This window comes from Herpailurus yagouaroundi, unplaced genomic scaffold (assembly GCF_014898765.1).
Source record: "Herpailurus yagouaroundi ecotype Mexico unplaced genomic scaffold, PumYag 205, whole genome shotgun sequence".
NCBI classification, from domain to species: domain Eukaryota; kingdom Metazoa; phylum Chordata; class Mammalia; order Carnivora; family Felidae; genus Herpailurus; species Herpailurus yagouaroundi.
Genome location: NW_024412436.1, coordinates 12,522,061 through 12,545,464, shown reverse-complemented (window position 1 = coordinate 12,545,464; position 23,404 = coordinate 12,522,061). Strand labels below are relative to the sequence as shown.

Sequence of the window (23,404 nt, the reverse complement as noted above, 5' to 3'; positions counted from 1 at the left end):
CTCCACCAAGGGAGCCAGCCGGGCACCCCCAGAGTTCTTCCTTTAACAGATGCAAAAATGGTGAGGTTTGTGTGAAAATGAAATTCACTAACCTATTTTATCAATTTCTGCGTTATCATCTCAACCTCTGTTTCCTTTTGTTTCTGCCAAAATACATCCCTGCTAACAATTTTCAGGAGGGTCTGGGAGTTGAAATACTTTAATCACTGTATTTTTGAAACTGTCTTAACCGCTTCTCACTGTCGAATAATAATTTAAAGAGGTAGGAGATTTTAGGGTTCTCAGCTCCTTCCCTTGGCACCACAAAGACATTGCTTCCTTGTCCCCTGGCATCAATTTCTGCCCATGAGAAATTAGCTGTTGGTCTAATTCTCATTCCTGGGAGGGAGAGACGTTTTTTTTTTCTCACATGGCTTTTAAGTTTTCTATGTATTTTTTTTTTTAAGATTTTATTTTTAGGTAACTCTACACCCAAAGTGGGGCTTGAACTCACAACCTCAAGATCAAGAGTCACGTGCTCTACGGACCGAGGCAGCCAGGCGCCCCTAAGTTTTCCGTGTGTCTTTGATGTCACGTGGTTCCACTGAGCTGTGAGGATTCCCGTGTATCCCCCTTGGCACTCCCTACGACCCTTCTGCCTCGGACCTCGGGCGGTTAACTGTGGCAAATCCAGAGCTGGTGCCCCACCTCAGCTCCCTCCCCACTGTCCCCCTTGTGGACTCACGCTGGGACCCATCACCCCATCTTCTCTGACTCTTCTCTCCTCCTCAAGGTTTCATCTCCTGTCTCTGTGCCGTTTCCTGGGGGAGGGACCCTTTCCAATTCACTAATTTTCTCTTGAACTCCTTCCCACCTAGAGCTTAGCTTACCTGTTGGATGCTTTTTTTTTAACCGCTCCACGTTTCATTTCCAAGGTTTCTAAGTTGCGCTTTTCAGTACCCAGGCGTTCTGACTCTTAGGCTGGCGTTTTTCTCATCACGTCTCGCTCTTTTTTAATTGGCAGCTATTCCTTCATGTGTCTCTGAACAGTCTAAGCATTTTAGACCTTTTCCCGGGTAGCTCCATAAAATTAGTCTCAACGGGAATTAATTCGTGTTCTCGTTTTGTTTTGCTGGCTGTCTTTCTCAGCAGCAGATTTGGGTCGAGGAGATCATTTCGAGACCAGGCTTGCGTTCCCCGTGTCTGTCTGTTTCTCGTCTCCCTTCTACCCCCATTACTTTCCCCTCCCTGTCTAGTGGGTTTTTTTGTTTTGTTTTGTTTTGTTTTTTTTTTGATTGCCTTCCGTCTGTACTTGGCTTCCTGGACCCCAATTCAGACCAGTCTACTAAAGGAGCTGCAGAGATCCAGCCCATAGTCATACTGAGGACAGCACAGATAGATCCAGGCGGGGCCAGGCAATGGACTACTCCCTTTCCTAGTCACATCACAAGGTTGTTTCTGTGTCTTCTCTCTCCCCTAAGTCCACAGTTTGCTGGAAACTGTAGGCCAGGCAGATATAGCTTCTATTTCAGCTTGTTTCATGAGTAGGAGGAACCTGCCTCTGCCTCTGGCTTCAAGCAGGGAGCCTGGCTTCAGTCTCCCATCTCGGCATGGAACTCTTTTATTTTAATTTACTCCGGAGAAGCCAAATTCTGGCTAATCTTGCCTGGTTCCGGACCTAGAGCCCAGTAAGCTTGTGGGTTTCACTCAGCTCACAGCTTTGGGTTTCTGTCCCCGTTCTGGGCCACAGAAGTGTTTATTTAGTTTTTAAGCTTGATACATTTCATTTGTCACTGCTATGTGTTTGGAGAAAAAACATGTCAAAGAACAAAGTCTCAGAAGTGTCTGGACTAGGTATGTATCTGACTTTAGTCAGTTGATGACCCTGCAAGGCATTCAGTTCAACCTTTGGTCCACTTTTCGGCAAGAACAGGATTTAGTCTGTGACCACACGTCACGACTGAAATAATGTCAAACGCCCAGTTCTTTAAATGATTGTATCATAACACCTGAGTATCTAATAATTAGCTTATTTACCAACTGATCTAATTCAACTGTCGTGATATTGAAAATAATCCAACTTTCTACCTCCCCGTTAATTTTCTCATCTACAGATTCATGGAATAGTGAGCATTTTCTAAATTTTTAAATGTAATTTAATTTAATTTTTTTAAGCTTTATTTATTTTTGAGAGAGAGAGAGAGACAGAGCATGAGTAGGGGAGGAGCAGAGAAAGGGAGACACAGAATCCTGAAGCAGGCTCCAGGCTCCAAGCTGTCAGCACGGAGCCCGATGCAGGGCTCGAACTCACAAACCTCGAGATCATGACCTGAGCCGAAGTCGGACGCCCAACCGACTGAGCCACCCAGGCGCCCTGCGAGCATTTTTTTTAAATGAAAAAGCAAGATGGGGAAAATGTCAACACTTAGCCCTTGAATTCTGGAATCTTCTAATGATTATTTTTACTAAGTAAATAAACCCAGGAGTAAATGAAATGTGGTTTACTGCTTATGCTTCCTGGAATTTCTTACAGCCAAGTCAGAGTTGGAAGAAATTCTTCATATGACCACACTGAATTTTTTTTCCCCTCAGTCTGCCTCAAATTTGTGAAGGTTAGTGACTAAAAGGCTAAGACTTTAGAGAGTCCTGTGGCAAAGGTAAAACTCACTTGAAAGGAAGTTCAGACACTCAGCTGGTTTCTTTGAAGAGAATTCAGTTTCATGGGAAATGTTCTGGAACTATCCTGATGGGACCAGAAAGAACAGAGAAGGCCGGTTCCCCCTTCATTCTGTTACAAATGGGGTCACACCACCAGGGGCGTCTTTCCAAGAAAAAGCAAAAAAAAACAAAACACAATTTGTAGTGTTTGTTCAGGCCACGGTGTGTGCACTCCCACCATAGTTGACTCTGGCCTAACCTCTCTGTTACCGCCCAGTGCAGAACCGGGAGACGCCCACAGTAGGGTTTCTGGCGGGGCGGGACAAGTTCAGCACTCCACCAGCACAAGCCAGTGCTTTCCAGGCCTCCCCTGGACCCCTCAGCTGCACTCAGCACCAGTGTTGAAAGTCGCCCTATGCCTTCCATCAGCCACCCCTCCTCTCCTCTCCTGCTTGGGTGTGCCCCACCACCCTGCCCGCTTTTCCTCCTCCCTTCCACCTCTGCCATTAGATTGCTCTCCTCTCCTTGGGGGCCTGTTTCCCTGCTCTCTCTACACTCTCCCCTGGGGCGATCTCACCCACTACCACAACTTTAACTGTCACCGAAATGCTGTTACCTCCCATACTTTTATCTCCAGCCCAGACCTTCTTTCTGAGCTCCACGCTTGCATCCCCAACTGCCTACTCAGCTATCTCAGAGGCGGCTCACACTTAACTTGTCCAGAACTGGGCTCGGGGTTCTCCGCCTCCTTCTTTCGTATCTAAAGAAATGGAACTACCATCTGTCCGTTTGCTAAAGTCACAAACCCAGGAGTCATCTCTGCAAACCCCCTCCCCCTTGCTCCTAAGAGCTAACCCATTACCAAATGCTACTGATTCCACTTTCCATGCATTTCACACATCTGCCCATGTCTCTCCAGCTCCCAGCCCCCGCCGTCTCTCGAATGGGATTCCGCAACATGTTCTTCTCTCACCCTTCCTCTGGTGCTCCCCGCAGTGGCCAAGGAGGTCTTTTCAACATACTTCAGAACCGTCGCCGGCCTCTGGTTGCATTTAATAGAAAATGAAACATCCTCGCGTGGCCTACAAGGACATGCGCGATCAGATTTTGGTTTAATTCTCTAACTTCGTTCCTGCCCACGTTCCTCTTCATGGACTGCACCTGGCCACACAGGTTGTTTTAAATTCTTAACACAAACCCTTTCTTGTCTCAGATCCTTTTAATCCTAATTTTTTAATTTAATTTTTTAAAAAATTTTTATCGGTTTTGGAGAGAGGGAGAGAGAAAGTGTGCATGTGTGGGAGATGGGCAGAGAGAGGGAGAGAGAGAGAGAGAGAGAGAGAGAGAGAGAGAGAATCCCAAGCAGGCTCCATGCTCAGCACACGGCCTGATGCGGGGCTCGATCCCACAACCCTGGGATCACGACCTGAGCTGAAATCAGGAGTCGGATGCTCAACTGACTGACCCACCCGGGCATCCCTCAGATCCTTGTAATTCTAAGCATCGATCTGATCATGCTAATTTCACTCCTGTCTTTCCCCATCAGGACCACGTCTGCTCACTGTATACCCAAGGCCCAGCCCATAGTACTCAATGAATAACTATTGAAAGAAGTAGTAAATCAATGAATGAGTGAAACATCAGATTTTCAGACACACCTTTTTGGGTTATACATCGGGGTGTGGATAAAGGGGAGATCAGAGTGGCCGTAGGCATGAAGCTCTTAGCCTGCTGTGACCGGACAAAAATTCACAGCTGCTTTGATGGCCTTGCTCTCAGGCCAGTGTGCAGTTAGAATAGGGAAGCTGGGAAACAACCATGGAAAGGATGACCTTCCCTGCGTGCAATTAAAATTCAAGACAAACGACCAAGCAATAGAGCCACCAAGCAGCTTTCCTTTCATGAGGACAGGTGCCGAAGGAGGAGGGCGAGCGTGGGGGTGGACCAGCTGCTCCGAGTTCGGAGTGGCTTCTGCCATTTAACTGATGTGCGAACGCGAGTGGACCAACCCCCCCTCCCCCCGCCGGCCCCTCGTTGTCTCGTGTGTAACACAGGAACACTACCATCACATACCTCTTGGGGTACTTGCGAGAGGATGGATGGAGAACACATTCTACTACCAAATCCGCTCTGCCTTTAACTCGCTTAATTTCTCAGAGCCCCAGGACTCTCGTTGTAAAACAATGGGTTTCTACTTAACTTCTTGTCTGAGACCCTTTGGGTGTGAAGACTCTGTTTTATTCTCAATAATTTTAGTGTTCTCAAGGCTCTCCCTGCTGTCAGTGGATGTGTGAAGCACGCTGCACTGTGCGGGCCCTGGGGGTGCCCTGCGGTAGGAAAGGGCTGTATCTGCACCCCCCACCTCCCACCCCTTAAGCAGACTGTCTGGCCCACCCAGTACACCACGGTCTAGAATCAACTTTAAAGAAATGTTTTGAAAGTACCCTTTTTTTTTTTTTGCTTCCTTTACAAGAGTGATACGTGCTAGCAAACACACTCCATAATGGAGCCCTAAGGGTAGGGCTGTAGCTGTCCCTCACTTTCCTCTGTTTAAAATTTGCTTATTCATTGCAATGTGTTTTATTGTGTGGAGCAGTTTTAGGTTCACAGCAGAATTGAGCAAAAGGTACGGATTTCTCAGGGCGCCTGGCTGGCTCAGTCCGCAGAGCACGTGACCCTTTGGGGGTCATGAGTTTGAGCCCCACGTTGGGCATAGAGCCCACCTAAAAAAATGTATTTAATAAATAAATAAATAAATAAGACTTAAAAAATAAAAAGGTACAGATTTCCCATGTACCCCCTGTTCCCCCCCCACGCACGGTCTCCCCCATTGTCAACATCCCCCACTAGAGTAGAACACTTGTCACCATTGATAAACCTACATAGACACATCATTGTCACCTAAAGTCCATAGTTTACATGAGGGTTCACTCTTGATGTGCATTCTGAGGGTTTTGACAAGTATGTAATGACGTGTATCCACCATTATAGTGTCGGACAGAATAGTGTTACTGCCCTTAAAGTCCCCCGTGCCCCTCCCCCAGCCCCTGGCCACCACCGATCTTTTACAGTCTCCATAGCTCTGCCTTTTTCAGAGAGAAAGAGCTCACGAGAGTGGGATGGGGCAGAGAGAGAGGGGGACAGACCCTCAGGACCCAAAGCGGGCTCTGCGCTCATAGCAGCGAGCCCACTGTGGGGCATGAGCCCTCAAACCACGAGATCATGACCTGAGCCAAGGTCAGACGCTTAACTGACTGAGCCACCCAGGTGCCCCCAGCTAGAGGATATCTTGGTCGCTCCCAGTTTGGGCGTGTGTGTATAAACTCTGGTACACATTTGTGTGGGTGTTTTGTGTGGACATACGTTTTCAACTCCTGTGGGTAAATACCAGGGAGCGTGATTGCTGCATCATATGGGAAGAATATGTTTAGCTTTAAAAGACGCTGCCAAACGGTCTTCCCAAGTAGCGGTACCATTTTGCATCCCCGCCAACAACGAATGAGACAGCGTATTGGTCCCACATCCTCCCCCGAACTTGGCATTATCGGTGATCTGGATTTCGGCCATTCTAATAGATGGGCAGTGGCGTCACTGTCTTAATTTTCATTTCCCTGATGACATAGGATGTGGAGCATCTTTTCATATGCTTACTTGCCATGTGTCTCTCATCTTCAGTGAGATGTCTGTTAAGGCCTTTGGTCTGTTGTTTAATCCAATTGTTCAGTTTCTTATTGTTGAGTGTTAGCCTTTTTTGCATTTTTGCTTTCTTTTCCCCCTGCTTTTTTTTTTTTTTTTTTTTTTGGTGACTCCATCGGAACTCGAACCCAGGACTCACTTTTATTTTTATCCAAATGATGTTTTCACATGATTTGGAGGGGAAAAGTGATCTATAAGGTATGAAAATCGGCATTTTGCCGAATCTACCTTTGTTTCCTATGCCCCAGTGGCAACGTTTTCGATGGATTCTTCTGGCAATTCCTTCCATGTTTCTAAAAAGGAGTCTGGGAGCGCCTGGGTGGCTCAGTCAGTTGAACCTCCAACTTTGGCTCAGCTTATCATCTCCTGGTTAGTGAGTTCGAGCCCCGAGTCAGGCTCTGTGCTGACAGCTCCCAGCCTGGGGCCTGCTTTGCCTTGTGTCTCTCTCTCTTTCTGCCCCTCCCCTACTCGTGCTGTATCTCTCTCTCTCAAAAAATAAATAAACATTGGGGTGCCTGGGTGGCTCAGTCAGTTAAGTACCCAACTTCAGTTCAGGTCATGATCTCACTGTTTGTGAGTTCGGGCCCCACATCAGACTCTGGGCCAACAGCTCGGAGCCTGGAGCCTGCTTCGGATTCTGTGTCTCCTTCTCTCTCTGCCGCTCTCCTGCTCATGCTCTGTCTCTCTTGCTCCTAAAAATAAACATCAAAAAATGTTTTTAGTAAAAAAAATAAATATTAAAACAAATTTAAAAAAAAATTGAGGCTCATCTCACTACTTTGTGATTTGTCAGTTTCAGATCTTCTTTAGTAGGTCCCCACCTTGGAGGGCAAGGATTTGTCACTATCTCCCCAACCCAGTCCTCCACCATCACTCACATCCATTTCCTCCTTAATCCCCATTCTACAATGTAGTTAAAATATAATCTTGGTTAAATATTCCGTGTTATTGTGACTATATTATTATATTTTGACTCTATGGCATGATTAATGGCTAAGCCACATGGTCCACTATGGTGACTGTGTCTGTTCTGATCACTCTGTTTTCCATGGAATTGATAATAGTCTTATTTGGTTTTTAAGTTTGTTTCCTTTTTTTTTTTTTTTTTTATGCCCTTATAACCGAATCATCTCCAAATTCTTCCTTAGTTGTGCAGACGTCTTCCCAATAGAGTTCATCACATTGGGCCCTCCATTAATTTCATCTTTGTGAAGAAGCCTTTCCTGGAAACTTCTGACCCACTTCAATCTGGGTTGGCTACTCTGCCAGCTTTCATCTTGGCCTCTCCCCCTTCCCTCTTCCAGAGGATTCCCTGAGCTTCTTCCAGCTTGGATCTTCTGTTTCGGGGATCCCATGTCTTTCTTTTTGGGTTTATTTTCCTTTTTGGTGAAGAAAAATTGGGGAGCGCTTACATGTCTGAAAATGTCTTTAACCTGCCTTCACACTTAACTGAGGATGTGTCTAGGTATAAAATTCCAGGTTTTCGGTTATTCTCCCTCAGAATTTTGAAGACGTTGTTCCGTTGTACTCTGGCTTCTGGTGACACTGTTGAGAAGGGAGGGCTGCTCTGATTCCTGCCTCTTTGTGTCTTACCCTTTGTTTTCCTCTTGTGGAGTCTTTTCCTTGTCTCGGGTCTTCTGAGATTTTGTGCGGCTGTGCCTTGGTGTGAGCATGTGGTAGGCACTCAGTGGGCCCTTCTTATTTGCAACTCATAACCGTATGTTCTGGAAAACCTCCCTGGGTGTGTTTTTCTTTCTTTCTTTCTTTCTTTCTTTCTTTCTTTCTTTCTTTCATACAATCCTGTTCATATTTCCTGGGTTTAATATCTTCCCTTATCACTCTGAGGATACTAATTACAACTGTTCTTTTGAAATAGTCTTCTCCTTCCATCTCTGTTTCATCAAAATTGCTTTTCCTGTTTGTGTTCTGTCTTTCATATTAGAGGTTTTCCTCAAGTGTCTGGGGACTTCTGGATGTCCGCTTATGTTTAAGAAAACAGATTGGAATCTCTATCTGCTCACGAGGCTTGTGAACGATGGGTCTCGCTGCAGAGCCACGTGGCCAGGCCACGTCATTAGAGGACACGGCCCTGCCCCACTCATATTGGCATCATTAGATCTTTCCTCAAGGGCCGGACAGATTCTCCAGAAAAGACTTTCAATTTTCTGCTTAGGTGGAAGGCCTAAGCCTAAGCCTGCACACCAGGAGCTGATTAGGGAAGAGGTGATACGTGGACCAGCATTCAGTGAGCAAATTTCACTTAAGATCTCTGGTTTTAGGGTGGTACCCCCCATCCTGAACTATGTCTGGTGTTCCCTAGTCCAGAAAACATTTTCTTGGGCGGGAGAGGTAACATGGATATCAAATCACTTTTTTAAAAAGATTAAAAAAACAAAACAAAACAGGGGCACCGGGGTGGTTCAGTCAGGTAAGTAGCCGACTTCAGCTCAAGGCATGATCTCACAGTTCATGGGTTTGAGCCCCGCAACGGGCTCTGTGCTGACAGCACAGAGCCTGGAGCCTGCTTCAGATTCTGTTTTCCTCTGCCCTCCCACACTCATGCTCTGTCTCTCTCTCTCTCTCTCTCTCTCTCAAAAAGAAATAAACATTAAAAAAATTTAAAAAAAAAAGCTTCGTTGAAATATAATTCACATCCCATACAATCTCATCCATTTAACGTGTCGTATTCAATGGTTTTTAATATATTCACGGAGTTGTATATCCATCACAACGCTTAATTTTAGAATATTTTTATTACCTTAAAAAATACTTGTTAGTGGAAACTCTCCATTCCTTTCTACACAACCTTTCTAGCCCTACACAACCATTAATCTACTTTCTATTTCTGTGGATTTGACCCTTCTGGGAATTTCATATTCACGGAATCACACTGTATGTGCTTTGTGACTGGAGGTTTTCACGCAGGGTTCATCTCTGTTCTAGTGTGAATCAGAACTTTATTTATTTATTTATTTATTTATTTTTGCTGAATAATATTCCACTGGAGCACCCAGGTGGCTCAGCCGGGTAAGCGTCTGACTCTTGATCTCAGCTCAGATCATGATACCGAGGTGCATGAGATCGAACCCCATGTCGGGCTCAGAGCTGACATCACAGAGCCTGCTTGGGATTCTCTCTCTTCCTCTCTCTCTCTCTTTCTGAAAAAAAAAAAAAAATACACAAACTTAAAAAAACATCCCACTGTATGGATACACCACATTTTTTAAAATCCATTTATCCATCTGTTTTTTTACACAGACGTTCGTCCAGTCTGGTGAATGTAACTCCTCTTAAACCTCGGGTCAAGAAGAACCTCCAGTCACCGGTGCCTGAGCCTTTGGGGGTTCTTCAGTGTAAACTGGGTTGCTTCTCAGCTTCCCCACCACTGTTAAAAAATTTGGCATTCTCGGATCGCCTATGTAGCTATCATTTGACTGTATACTTTCTAGCAACCAAAAATTTTGTGGGTTTTACCCCCTCCTCTCTTATTCTCTTTGTTCTTGTGAATTATCTTTTTTTACCCATTATCCCTTGATGTATACTTTATTTTATTATTTAAAAAAATTTTTTAATGTTTATTTATTTTTGAGAGAGAGAGAGACACGGACTGTGAGCAGAGGAGGGGCAGAGAGAGAGGGAGACACAGAATCCGAAGCAGGCTCCAGGCTCTGAGCTGTCAGCACACAGCCCGACGCGGGGCTTGAACCCACGAAACGTGAGATCATGACCTGAGCCTAAGTCAGACGCTTAATCAACTGAGCCACCCAGGCGCCCCTGGATGTATACTTTAGAACAGCTTAGAAGGGAACGAAGGCTAATGCATGCATATAATCTGAAATCTATAAAATGTCCAATAGCAACGTTTTTATTGAAGGACAGTTGACATGCAGCGTTATATCAGTTTCGGGTGGACAACATACGATTCGATATCAACAATACAAGAGGAGATGGTTTTGATCTGATTTTACAGAAAAAAACAAAACAGAAATAGTATAAAAATTACCAGTATCGTAAAGGAACTACAAGCAGTTAACTTAGAAATTGTATGCACACAGCAAGCTATCAATAGTCCCCAGCGTGGCTCTGGTTTTCAGTTTAGACAAGGACAACCAAATGGAAATATCCCTGCCCTGGTCCTCCTTGATCCTTCCCATTGCCCTGGCTCAGCGTCACCCGCTGAGCCTTGTCTTCGTCCCGCACTGCCCCACCTTCCACGCCCTCCTCCATCAAGGAGTCTTCCTGGAATCAGGAAGCATTTTACACGAATGGTGGAGAACCCCCAGTATCTCGGTGCGCCCCTGCTCCCCTAAGTACTCTCTTCAGCGTGCTCTCCCCTTCTGGCCATACACATGCCCACGCTCCTCCTGAGTACAACTGAGGCAGAGAGGTCTGCTCACCGTCAAGATCAAGTAAAAATGGCCTTGGCCCCTGCCTTCTTCCTGGGAACAGTGCGTTCGGTTGCAGTGGCTGCTGTGTGATGTGGCAGATTACACAGACCACGTCCCTACTGTCTTCCGCTCTGTCTCAGGTCACATGTCATACGCTGCATGCCTCGGAACAAGACACAGGAAGTCACAGGACCAATTATTGTGTAGTGGTGGCTCTCGAAGACAGCTCCCCCCCAGTACAATAACCATTGATTCCGTTATTTCCCGTGTCTTGTTCTTACGTATGTGACACGTGACACATAACATGTCACTATAATATACCTTATATTTGTTGTTTGCTGAGCAAATCTTCTCCAAGCTGAGGTTAGGTAGAACGTTTCCCGTGTTCTATCTGAATTAAAATGTGTTCCAAGTTAGACTAATCCGTGATAGGACAACTGCGTTATGACTCCACCCCAGCCGGCGATTACTGTTCCACCGAGGTGTCCGTGTCCAGTCACCGTCATTGTGGGGACCCGCAGTCTGGGGTCTCACCCACTGTCCGTGGGCCAGCACGCGCCTGTGCGCTCAGTGTCTTAGGAAACTTCCCTGAGAAGACCAGGTTTAGAAACGCTTGGGGGGCTCAGTCAGCGGGTTAAGCATCCGACTTCGGCTCGGGTCGTGATCTCGCGGTTCGTGGGTTCGAGCCCCGCGTCGGGCTCTGTGCGGACAGCTCAGAGCCTGGAACCTGCTTTGGATTCTGTGTCTCCCTCTCCCTCTGCCCCTCCCTAGGTGTGCTCTGTCTCTATCTCTCAAAAATAAATAAAATGTTTAAAAAAAATAAAAAAATAGTGAAAACAAGGGATACCAGGCTTACAGCCCCAGGGAGGACGTGGCAATTCCAAGTTCTGATCCAGACTCTTCCTCCAGCTTGCTGTGTGGCCTCCCGCGAGTCATATTTCCTCAGTCGTTTCTACATTTCCACATGGAAACAGTGCCTGTTAGGTTCTCAGGGGCACCGTGACACAGGGCAAAGCGCTGGTCACCGTGAGGACCGACCACAGGACCACGAGCATCAGACCCCCTCAGTAGCTCTGACCTGCCGCGAGACACGAAACGAGGCAATACCAGAAAGCCCAGCACGAATTCGGCCAAAACCAAAGGCGTGTTGTTGTTACAGAGAAAAAGGAACAGTGTCTGATTTTAACATTCACACATTCCAAACCACAGTCTTCTAAGCCTGTCTCCTGCAGCCAAGCCAGTTGGTGGGAGTCAGGTCTGGAGGAAAGTTTCCAGAAAGCGGATTTTGGCAAAGGTTGCCTTCAAACCTGCAGAGACTACAGTTCAGTTCTGTTGGCTTTTTTTTTTTTTTTTTTTAAAAAACATTTTCATTCCTTTTTGCCACAGCATTTCAGGGGCTGTGTTTAATTTTACTTTTCAGGGTATAGTATATGGATTTTTCAAAGTCGGATGAGAGGAAGGGACACTTTCTTTCCTTTTTTTTTTTTTCTTTCCTTCCTCACCCAATTCTTCCAACTTGTAGGCGGGGCCAGAGTCTAAGATTGTATTTTAGATAATTGTTTATATATATATATATATATATATATATATATAATCATTAAATGGCTCCAGAGCAAAAACTGAGGTACTAAAGTCCCCTTTATGACTGCTTTGAAAAGAGGCTAACACATGCGGGGTAAAATGGAAAATTATTAAGTACGGCCAGGGACAAGTGGCCCATGTGGCCCCGAGACCAGGCAAGTGGAGCGGGCAGCGGGTGTGCCTCAGAGAGCTTCGTAGACCAAAATCAACCAGTACAAGTGCACTGGTTTTAGAGGCACGTCCAAGAAAATTGCCTTCCTTCCACTCACAACGTGTCATTACAGAAAAATAGAAGCCCGTGCATTCCAATCTGATTTTCATTTAACTCTGAAAGCCTGTAAACTTTGCTATGAGGTGAGGGGCTGATTCAGAGCTCCAGAATCCCTTCGGTGCCAAAGACACTATTTTAAAGTGGCTATTCCTTTGGGTCTCTCGGTGTTATTCCACCGGGGTCACGGAATAAGTGGGGCTCTGTCTGCTGAGAACTCCCGGTCCTGGTAAACAAGAACTGAGATGCCTCGTGGCCAAGGCAGCAGCCTTGCATTTTAAAGGTTAGGAGTTCAAATCTCGTGGGTTCGCACTTGAGTTAAAGTATGCACGTGTGGCTGGAGAAGTAATAACATTGCACCATGAAACCTGGCCTACCCACAGCTGAGTTCTGGCTACAATTAATTAAACAAATGCTTCCGATGGAATCCCTTACCTCTTAGATCCTGAACAAAGGGTCCACATCCCAGAAAGTGCAGGAAAGCTTTCTTTTCCAAGCTTCCTGCCCCCCCACAGGGGGTAGACACCTGAATTCCACCGTACAGGCTAGAGTCCATACCTGACGCATTTAACAATTTTTGAGATACCGATAGCCCCAAGCTTCCTTTCCCCTCTTTATTTTCTTTTCTCCTGATTTTCCAGGGACAGAATAATTTGCAGATTTAAAGGCATGCTCTTTGCCCTGATGACCCATTGGAAATAGACCCGCATTGGAAGAAAATATAACCCTGTATCAGGGCCTATAATTGTACTGGTCCAACCTTCATAATACCTTGTTTTGCATAGAATTTTGCTATTTATGTAGCACTTTACATATATGATCTCCTTTTATTTATTTATTTATTTATTTATTTATTTTTAAATGTCTATTGTTGAGAGAGACAGAGACAGAATGCGAGTGGGTTAGGGGCAGAGAGACAGGGAGACAGAATCGGAGGCAGGCTCCAGGCTCCGAGCTGTCAGCACAGAGCCCGACGCGGGGCTTGAACTCACGAGCCGCGAGATCGTGACCTGAGCCGAGGTCGGATGCTCAACCGACTGAGCCACCCGGGCGCCCCGATCTCCTTTTATTTATTTATTTAACATAACTATTGTGCCCAAATAAATAAATAAATAAATATGGTGCCCATGTTGCGGACAAAAGAAGTGAGATCCGCTCCAGCCCAGACCTTTGCCGTGCTAAATGTTTTCATCGTCACAGTGCAAGAGCCCCTATTAGCCAAAAACTGCTATGGAATTACATTCATATTCCAGATTTCGTGGCTGGTTCCGCCATATTGAGCTACATTTGGTGATGCTCCTGCCGTCACGGAAAGAAACATATCCTGAAGCTCCCCGCAGATGCTGAACATTTAAAGAGTACCAACAGCTGAACAGACTTACTTAAATCATCTGCTACCCCATTCCCTCCCGTCCACCCACAAATAAAGAGAAGTAACGTTTTTATGCGCCCTTGCTCCACGAAATGCCTGAAATTAGAATGATCCCAGGACCGGGGCCTGAACCTGCCTCCACAGGAAGTTCTGTTTTTTAAATTCGGACTCTGGTCACTTTCTTTTCCATTGTTCTTATCGCCAATGGGACTTTGGGCAAGTAATTCTCGGGAAAGCTATCTGTGTATATACAAGATGAAGACAATAATGGTACCTGCTCCCTACCTACCTGGCAAAAGTGTTGGGAAAGCAACCAGCTAACGTCTATTGTGCTCTTGGAATGCCTGCAGAGAAAGATAAGGTCTACGTGCAAGGGCGTGATTATATCGAGTCAGCACGACACCCTTGTCTCTGTTCCGTATGCGTGGCTGTCGCCTAAGACACTATGGAACAGAATTTGGCTCTCACGTTTGATGTTCTAAGGACAGGAGGATGTGACAATACATTTTCTGAAGAGCCAGAGTTGGGAAGGTAAGACATCCTCTTATTTATTTATTTATTTAATTAATTTATTGTTTTCATTTATGTCCAAGTTACTTAGCATATCGTGCAACAGTGATTCCAGGAGTAGATTCCTTAGTGCCCCCGACCCAGTTCGCCCATCGCCCCTCCTATAACCCCTCCGGTAACCCTGTTTATTCTCCATATTTAAGAGTCTCTTATGTTTTGCTCCCCTATCTGTTTTTATGTTATTTTTGCTTCCCTTCCCTTGTGTTCATCTTTTCTGTGTCTTAAAGTCCTCATATGAGTGAAGTCATAGGATTTTTGTCTTTCTCTGACTGACCTATTTCGCTTAGCATAATGCCCTCTGGTTCCATCCACCAAGTTGCAAATGGCAAGATTTCATTCTTTTTGGTTGCCGAGTAATACTCACAAGTACTCCTTCTGGTTCTTCATCAGTCACGTGACTCCACTTCCAGAAAGGGTCAGGATGCTGTGGCGAGGGGTGACCTGGAAAGCAGAGAAAACGTGCCCATTTCTACTGGGGGGCTGCCCAAACTGGAAAGCCCGAATGTTGGATTTCTATGGTCAGGCTTCTAGAAAGTCTATGCCTGTCAGGTTTACCCCCAGAGCAGTGTCCCACCCCATGCCTAGCAGGACCACGCCAGATGACCCCCCGCCCAACACACACCACCATTCGAATCTGTTTATTTTTTATTTTATTTTAATTTTTTTTAACATTTATTTTTGAGAGAGAGAGAGAGAGAGAGACAGAGCATGAGTGGGGGAGGGGCAGAGAGAGAGGGAGACACAGAATCCCAAGCAGGCTCCGGCTCCAGGCTCCGAGCCGTCAGCACAGAGCCCAACGTGGGGCTCGAACTCACGAACCTCGAGATTATGACCTGAACCGAAGCTGGACGCTTAACCGACTGAGCCACCCAGGCGCCCCTTGAGAACCTTACCTCGATCCCATCAGTGAAGTCCTATTTTGCCACACAAGGTAATATATGCCATCTTTAGGGGAGAAAGAAATGGGCAAGACGATGGGAGAGAAATTTTCCGGAGCCTCCACTGCACGCTAAATAATTCCCAGACACTCTTCATGACCGGAGTGTGGTATCTCTTGTCACCGTTTTACAGGTGAGAAAATCAAGGCCCAGAGAGGCCAAGCTACTTGTCCGCCACATCCCAGCAAGTAAATTGTAGAGACAGCAAGCAGACATGAATCTGTCTGATTTCAAAGCCCTCGTCCTGGCCACCCCACCAACATTCCTCACATTCCATTAACACTCTGACACTTTGTAAAGGGGAAGCAATTCTGGCAGACCCCGCTCTGAGAAACAGCTGACTTGAAAACACTAAAAGCGTTAGTCGATGAACACATACGTGTAAACATTCTCAAGTTCTCCCCCAAATCCTGGGACCATATGGATGAGAAGCATCAGGAGGAGCCCAGTATGTTCCCTCTTGAGAACGCGACTTTCAAGGACCTTAATACTAGGACCCAACCACGTGGCTCTACTTAGGAAAAGGCCTTAATGAAACAAAGCATTTCCTACTGGTAAGATTTTAACACTAACCCTCTCTTAGTGTTACGGGTGTAAGTTAACGATTTCCACCGCAGAGACGCTTCGGGAACGTCGGCCGCGCGGAAGTGAACGGCTGTGGCTTTTTCTGAGCTTCCTCTAAATGAAAGTTTACCTGGATGTCCCACAAAAGCTTGGGAGATGGAAAATGTCACCCTCGTCTTGGCCCAGGCTAACGGCTCTGGTAACATTGAAGCATAATGCTTATCACGCAATTGCTTGATTACAATGACTTATGTGCCCGGCACTGCGGTGAGCACTTTCCATGAGTTAACGTGTTTAATACCCAGGAAAATCCTATGAGGCAGGTCGTAGTCTCCCCTCCTTTAACAAATGAGAAAACTAAGCCACAGAAAGGTTAGGGAACTTCTTAAAGGCCCACAACTGGTAAAATGTGCGGAGCTGGGATGAAACACAAGTCACCTGACTATAGACACCATCTTTCTTTTTTAATTTTATTTTTTTAATTTACATCCAGGTTAGTTAGCATGTAGTACAACAATGATTTCAGGAATAGATTCCTTAATGTCCCTGACCCATTTAGCCCATTCCGCCTCTCACAACCCCTCTCGTAACCCTCTATTTGTTCTCCGTATTTAAGAGTCTCTTATGCTTTGTCCCCCTCCCTGTTTTTATATGATTTTTGCTTCCCTTCCCTGTGTTCATCTGTTCTGTGTCTTAAAGTCCTCATATGAGTGAAGTCATATGATATTTGTCTTTCTCTGACTAATTTCGCGTAGCATAATACCCTCCAGTTCCATCTACGTAGTTGCAAATGGCAAGATTTCATTCTTTTTGATTGCCGAGTAATACTCCATTGTGTGTGTGTATATATATATATATATATACACCACATCTTCTTTATCCATTCATCCATTGATGGACATTTGGGCTCTTTCCAGACTTTGGCTCTTGTCAGTAGTGCTGCTATAAACATTGGGGTGCATGTGCCCCTTTGAAATAGCACCCCTGTATCCCTTGGATAAATACTTAGTAGTGCAATTGCTGGGTTGTAGGGTAGTTCTATTTTTAATTTTTGAGGAATCTCCATACTGTTTTCCAGAGTGGCTGCACCAGCTTGCATTCCCACCAACAGTGCAAAAGAGATCCTCTTTCTCCGCATCCTCGCCAACATCTGTTGTTGCCTGAGTTGTTCATGTTAGCCATTCTGACAGGTGTGAGGTGGCATCCCATTGTGGTTTTGATTTGTATTTCCCTGATGATGAGTGATGTGGAGCATTTTTTCATGTGTCGGTTGGCCATCTGGATGTCTTCTTTGGAGAAGTGTCTATTCATGTCTTTTGCCCATTTCTTCACTGGATTTTTTTTTTAACGTTTATTTATTATTATTGAGAGACAGAGACAGAGCATGAACATGGGAGGGGCAGAGAGAGGAGGAGACAGAGAATCCGAAGCAGGCTCCAGGCTCTGAGCTGTCAGCACAGAGCCCAACACGAGGCCAAAACTCACAAACTGCAAGATCATGACCTGAACCAAAGTCGGATGCCCAATTGACTGAGCCACCCAGGCGCCCCGACACCATCTTTTAACAGAACTGAGGACAAAGATGTTCGCTCTGGGCCTAAACTGATTTCCTGGGCCCTGGCCCCATCCTTCCTGGTCTAGGGCAGATGCTATATCAGACTCTTCTTTGAGACCTTCTACTCACTGTCCAGTCACCTAAGGACACATCCAAAGGTGAAAGAACATTATCCATGCACCAGATACTGGAAATTGCAGTCTGCTTTACTGAACCCCTGTTCCCAACAGCCTCTACAGTGAAGGGAACCATGGAACATGCCCCCCCCCCCCCCCACTGTCTCCGCTGCAGTCCTCAGTCTACTCCTTTGTGAACTTTTTACTTCAAAGATTTCCTTGGAGAAATGTTGGGGTTACAGAAAAGGCATCACGTGACTTATCTCAACCTTTCCAGGAATGGATGGACCTCCAATCCCAAGAGACCCCTTGAGTTCTTAAACGTTTCTTCACGTTAGATGTTCTTACAACTGATTGTTAAATCTTGTAGATGGCAGTGGGACTCAGTACCAGGTGATAGAGCACCTGCCCGTAACTACACTGTCTAAGGTATGGCGTGTCCTCTCTTTCTAGAAGAAATCTAGAAAGAGATCTTCTAGGAAGATTAAGATCCCACTTTCAAATGGGCAAGAACTCATGTTACCCAAGGCAATGAACTTGGTTTGTTTTCTTCTTTGCATTTCTGGGAAGTATTTTCTTGTTCCACATCTGACTGGAGAGTGTGATTGCGTGAGTTGGAAACCCCTTCTCTGTGGGTATGTTGACAGTGCTCAGAAGGTCCCATCAGCAATGGAAACTGTGCAAGGGTCCGGACACTCTAGAAGCAAAAGAGAAGCAATTCACTGTGGAAAATCATAATAATATAGACTTTCTACGTAAAGTCAACTTCCTGAGGCTCTCACACTATACCTCCCTTACTCTGAGATGAACATATCTGTATTAGTTCCAGAACAAAGAGATTTTTCTCATTTTTTAATCACTGCTTTCCAATTAACACTCCTTAGATTCCAAACTCTGCTGTGATCAAGCCAAGCAGTTTCTGCCTATATGGCCGGGGTTTGGGGCTGTGCCTGCCATCCAAGAATCTGACAGCAGCCATGACCACCTTGACTCTCTCCCTGGACCTCATCTTTCGGTCTCTGGACTCGATCCCCATGTTTGGAAGCTTGCACGCAGAAAGAGCTATCCCCAAATGAGGAAGTCAATGAAAGACCCACGTTCACATTGTCCACTCCTTTCGCATTCCCTGCACCTGTAGGGCTCTTCTCCAAGGTCATATCAACCTATTTAATCAGCTTCCCTAACCTGTACGTTCTTCAGAGAAAAAAAGCAATCCTTCCAATGCTTTATTATTCCTTCATTTCTTTTGGTCAGCCCCCTATGGACGATCCACGTGGCCCAACGGAGGAGCACACAACTAGCCTTGCCATCAGATGGGATTCTGCATTTGCCTTCTGGTTCTTCTAGAAAATGGTAATTCTTATTTTATTATTCAGTGTGGCTTTTACTGAGAGGTCGGTTCTTCTTGAGGGGCAGTGATCGAGAGATTTGGTGGAAGCTTGCCCATCTTAGGAATCCGGTTGAAAGAAGGCCACGCATTCATTACACAACGCCAGCGGGGTGAGCTCACTTCTGAACATGGCTGGCCCAATCTGGCCTGTCTCTCCAAGCTCCTAGCAGCCCCTTTACAGAATACCTAAATGCCATGCATGTTGGTCATTCTGGCTACCCAACCTTTAAACAACCTTCCCATTTGGGGGGGAAGGCCAAAGCAGAGAGGAGGTGGGTCTCCTCTCCCTACTTTAGAAGCCAAAGAGGGCAGAGTTTCTATCTTTGCCCCAGCAACTAGGGAACCATCCTGGGCTTGGCCAATCAGAGGCCTCCTTTGGGGACATGATGTGGTGGATTTTTGTCCAGCAGCACGATGATAGGTGTTTGGGGTGACCGAGCCCCAAACTGCTGTCCGGCAATGACACCACCAGTGACAGGATCCTAAGCAGACCATCCTGTGTGAAGACCTTGGCCGTGCCTTGCCTCCCGTGATCTCATTCATTTCCCATCACCTGGTTCTCTAGCCCTGTCACTGATTCTGCAAACTGCACAGTAGTCTTCCGGTAAATTCGCCTCCTGCTCGGGTCAACCAGAAGAGATCTTCGTTGGTTACAGCCAAGAATCTCAACTGGCATGCCAACCCTTCCTTCATGGACACGTGACCCTGTAACGACTTAGGATGGTGGGCTTGATGGGCCCGGTTCCTGTTCTCAGGTTGACTCTCCCACCAAGTGTGAACTGTTTAACTTTCTCGCAAATCTGAAGGGGCTGTATATACTCCAAGGACAGACCCCAGAGCCTGGCAGACAAGGGCTATGGGACCCCAAGGACACTGGGAGAAGTAACCGGAAGGAGGAGATGTATCTGTCGGCTTCTCTGCCGACAGGTAGTTGTGTTCATTAAGAACGAATATAAAGAAACTTGGATATCGGGGCGCCTGGGTGGCGCAGTCGGTTAAGCGTCCGACTTCAGCCAGGTCACGATCTCGCGGTCCGTGAGTTCGAGCCCCGCGTCGGGCTCTGGGCTGATGGCTCAGAGCCTGGAGCCTGTTTCCGATTCTGTGTCTCCCTCTCTCTCTGCCCCTCCCCCGTTCATGCTCTGTCTCTCTCTGTCCCAAAAATAAATAAACGTTGAAAAAAAAAATTAAAAAAAAAAAAAAAAAAGAAACTTGGATATTAATTCTTCTTTAAAAGATAAAGTTTAGGGGCACCTGGGTGACTCAGTCAGTTGAGCGTCCGACTCTTGATCTTAGCTCAGGTTGATCTCATGGTTGTGAGATCAGGCTCCACGTCAGGCTCTGCACCGAGCGTGGATCCTGGTTGGGATTGTCTCTCCCTCTCTCTCTGCCCTTCCCCCCTCCCTCAAAATAAATGAATGAACTTCCAGAAAGAAAGAAGTAAAGTTTACTTTGTTTCTCACCCCCAATACAGAAGTAATTCATGCTCACTGTGGAAGATACAGGCGAGAAGAAAAAAAGAAGAAAAAAATCGCCTCTCCTTCTACCGGCCACCAATAGCCACTAATGAAATTTCGGTGTGTTTCTTTCTAATATGTTTACCATGAAAACCTCTCCGTAGCTACGCTCATCCTGGTCTATTGCCTGCTAAAATTCTGGAAAGGCCAGAAATATTTCCATTACATGCTGATATCTGTCTCTCGAATATCCCCAGGTGCTAAACAAAAGACAGGAAATACTACCTTTTGGCTGAAAGGAGCATTTCCCAAAATGTGTCCCGTGAAACGCTGATTCCTTCATTCATTATCAGCTCCTGTAGACATAATACAAAAAGAGGTTTTCTTAAAATTTTTAAATGTTTATTTACTTTTGAGAGAGAGAAAAACAGAGTGTGAGCGGGGGAGGGGCAGAGAGAGAGGGAGACACAGAACCCGAAGCAGCTCCAGGCTCCGAGCTGTCAGCACAGAGCCCGACGCGGGGCTCGAGCTCACAAACCATGAGATCACCACCTGAGCCCAAGTCGGACGCTCACCCGACTGAGCCACCCAGGCGCCCCTTAAAAGAGTTTTTCTTGATCAGAAAAGTTTGGGAAATACTGAGTTAAAGTTGAACACGTTTCTTTATTGCGTGAACCTTCAGAGCTCTCAACACATCAGAGCGCCCTGTGACTCTCAAAGACATTGAGAGCATTGTCCCAGCATCCTGAGCATAGACATCCCCTTTGAAAATCTTTTTCTCTGGACCAGTGTTCTGGGGAGCGCTGACCCAGAAAACTTAGACCCTCAGATCATTTTACCTTCCTCCCACATCATCAGTGGATTACCCATTCAGAGTCAGTAGGGGGAGAGGAGAATGTATCTCAGATATATAAAAGCGGAATTTGGAAAATAAATAGCAGGATGGGGCCTAGGAACTAATGGTTCCTTTGCTGATTTATTTACCTGTAAGGACGTGTCCAAGGGAACGAGGTTTACAGACAAGCGTCACAATTCATGCCCGAGAGCCCGAAGACCAGAGCCACGCTGCCTTCTAAGCGAGCGATCTCATCTGGAGAAATGTTGCTGCGTAAATGACTTTATCCACGTTTAGGTAGAAAATCCAATTAACTTACTAGAAGCCTGCATTGCCAGACTAAGGAGATTAACTTCCTGTTACTCAGTATCATTTTAGTACTTTCCCCCTCCCCTAAAAAAGGACAGTTCAGGGGCGCCTGGGTGGCGCAGTCGGTTGAGCATCCGACTTCAGCCAGGTCACGATCTCGCGGTCCGTGGGTTCGAGCCCCGCGTCGGGCTCTGGGCTGATGGCTCGGAGCCTGGAGCCTGTTTCCGATTCTGTGTCTCCCTCTCTCTCTGCCCCTCCCCCGTTCATGCTCTGTCTCTCTCTGTCCCAAAAATAAATAAACGTTGAAAAAAAAAAATTAAAAAAAAAAAAAAAAGGACAGTTCCATATGACCAAAAAGAATTTTTTTTTTTTTTTTAAATAACGCTCACTAGGATAAAGGAGAAAACAGAAACACACAGAAGTACGAGAAAAGCAGGACATCCTCACTGGAGCACAGCACGGCGGACAGGAGAACCTTCGGGCAGAAATCCGGTGCCTGCCCCGTCCCTTTCCCAGCCGTACTCCTGTCTGGTCAGACTCCACGTGGAACCTGCCAGAGCATCTGGGGGTTCGGCCTCAGAAGAGGAATGCAAACACGGCTTCTTCCATTAAGCCAACGAGTCTGAATGCCCATTGGACAGATGCAGAAACTGGGGAGAACAAGAAGTTTTAAAAAAGCTTCAAAAAGCTTAAAAGCGGGTGATGTCTCCTAACACGCACTTTGTGTACCACCTTGGGGTCTGCCCTGTGAACTTGCTTTGTGCCAGAAACCCAGCTGCGAGACCCCCGTGATGCTCCTGAGCTCGGTGTCTGTCTTTTTGGGGACAAACCTAAGTGTTTAGGAAAGTCTGGGAATTACCAGGGTTCAAAAGTACCTTCTTTCTGTGAAGGAGCCCCTAGGATATGCTGGAGAAGCTTCCGGATTTTCAGCCGGAGATCTTCCCCCTGCTTCTGTTTCCGCAGACCCCCGTCCCTGAGCCGGACAGTGAGTGAGAGCTCCGGGCGGCCTTCCGGAGGGAAGTGGAGTCTGAGAAAGTCCAAGCTGGAAAGGACCTTAAATGATCATCGTGGCGAGCCCAACCCCCTGCGTTTACAGATCCAAACACACGGAGCCCGGAACCCACCAGAATTCGAGAGTGAATGTGCTCCCCCTGCCCTTCTTCTATTTGTGTGCGATTTTCCCAGGGCAGCCGGCCAAAGCATCTACATCAGTAATGTCTGGGGGATTTACGAGGCCACGCGATCCGCCGGGTTTCTACGCAGACCTAAACAGGAAACCCACACAAGGAAATGCTCTTTGTGTTGGCATGCCGAATTCCCAGGATGCTTTCGCCTGAGTGGCCTGGCTGGGACGAAACAAGGGCTTGGCCCAACAAACGCCCTTAGATCTGGTGGCAGGGGTGCCTCCCCACCCCACCCCCACCTCGGCCACCCGCCCCCCACCCCCAGGCCTGTGCTCGTTTAATGAGAACAGGATTTGCCTCTCTCAGACCTCGACTTAGGGTTGCTCCAAGGTCGGGGCGCCTGGGTGGCCCAGTCGGTTGAGCGTCCGACTGCGGCTCGGGCCACGATCTCGCGGTTCGTGAGTTCGAGCCCCGCGTCGGGCTCTGTGCTGACGGCTCGGGGCCCGGAGCCTGCTTCGGATTCTGTGTCTCCCTCTCTCTGCCCCTCCCCAGCTCACACTCTGTCTCTCTCACAAAAATACATAAAAACATTAAAAAACAAAAAAAG

At 46.6% G+C, this 23,404-nt stretch overlaps 1 long non-coding RNA gene across 4 annotated transcripts; it reads right to left on the bottom strand.

The window, feature by feature from the left end:
* Positions 1–17,679: 17,679 nt before the first annotated feature.
* On the bottom strand, positions 17,680–23,060 carry LOC121015140 (uncharacterized). 4 transcript variants are annotated; one of them, XR_005783652.1, is made up of 5 exons: positions 22,549–23,060; positions 22,091–22,323; positions 21,514–21,690; positions 20,815–20,885; positions 17,680–18,382 (listed from the first exon to the last, which is right to left on the bottom strand). It is a non-coding gene; the product is annotated as an uncharacterized LOC121015140 (long non-coding RNA). The 4 variants fall into 4 exon arrangements; XR_005783653.1 differs by having other exon boundaries at positions 21,514–21,619; XR_005783654.1 differs by lacking the exon at positions 22,091–22,323.
* Between the last annotated feature and the right edge of the window lie 344 nt (positions 23,061–23,404).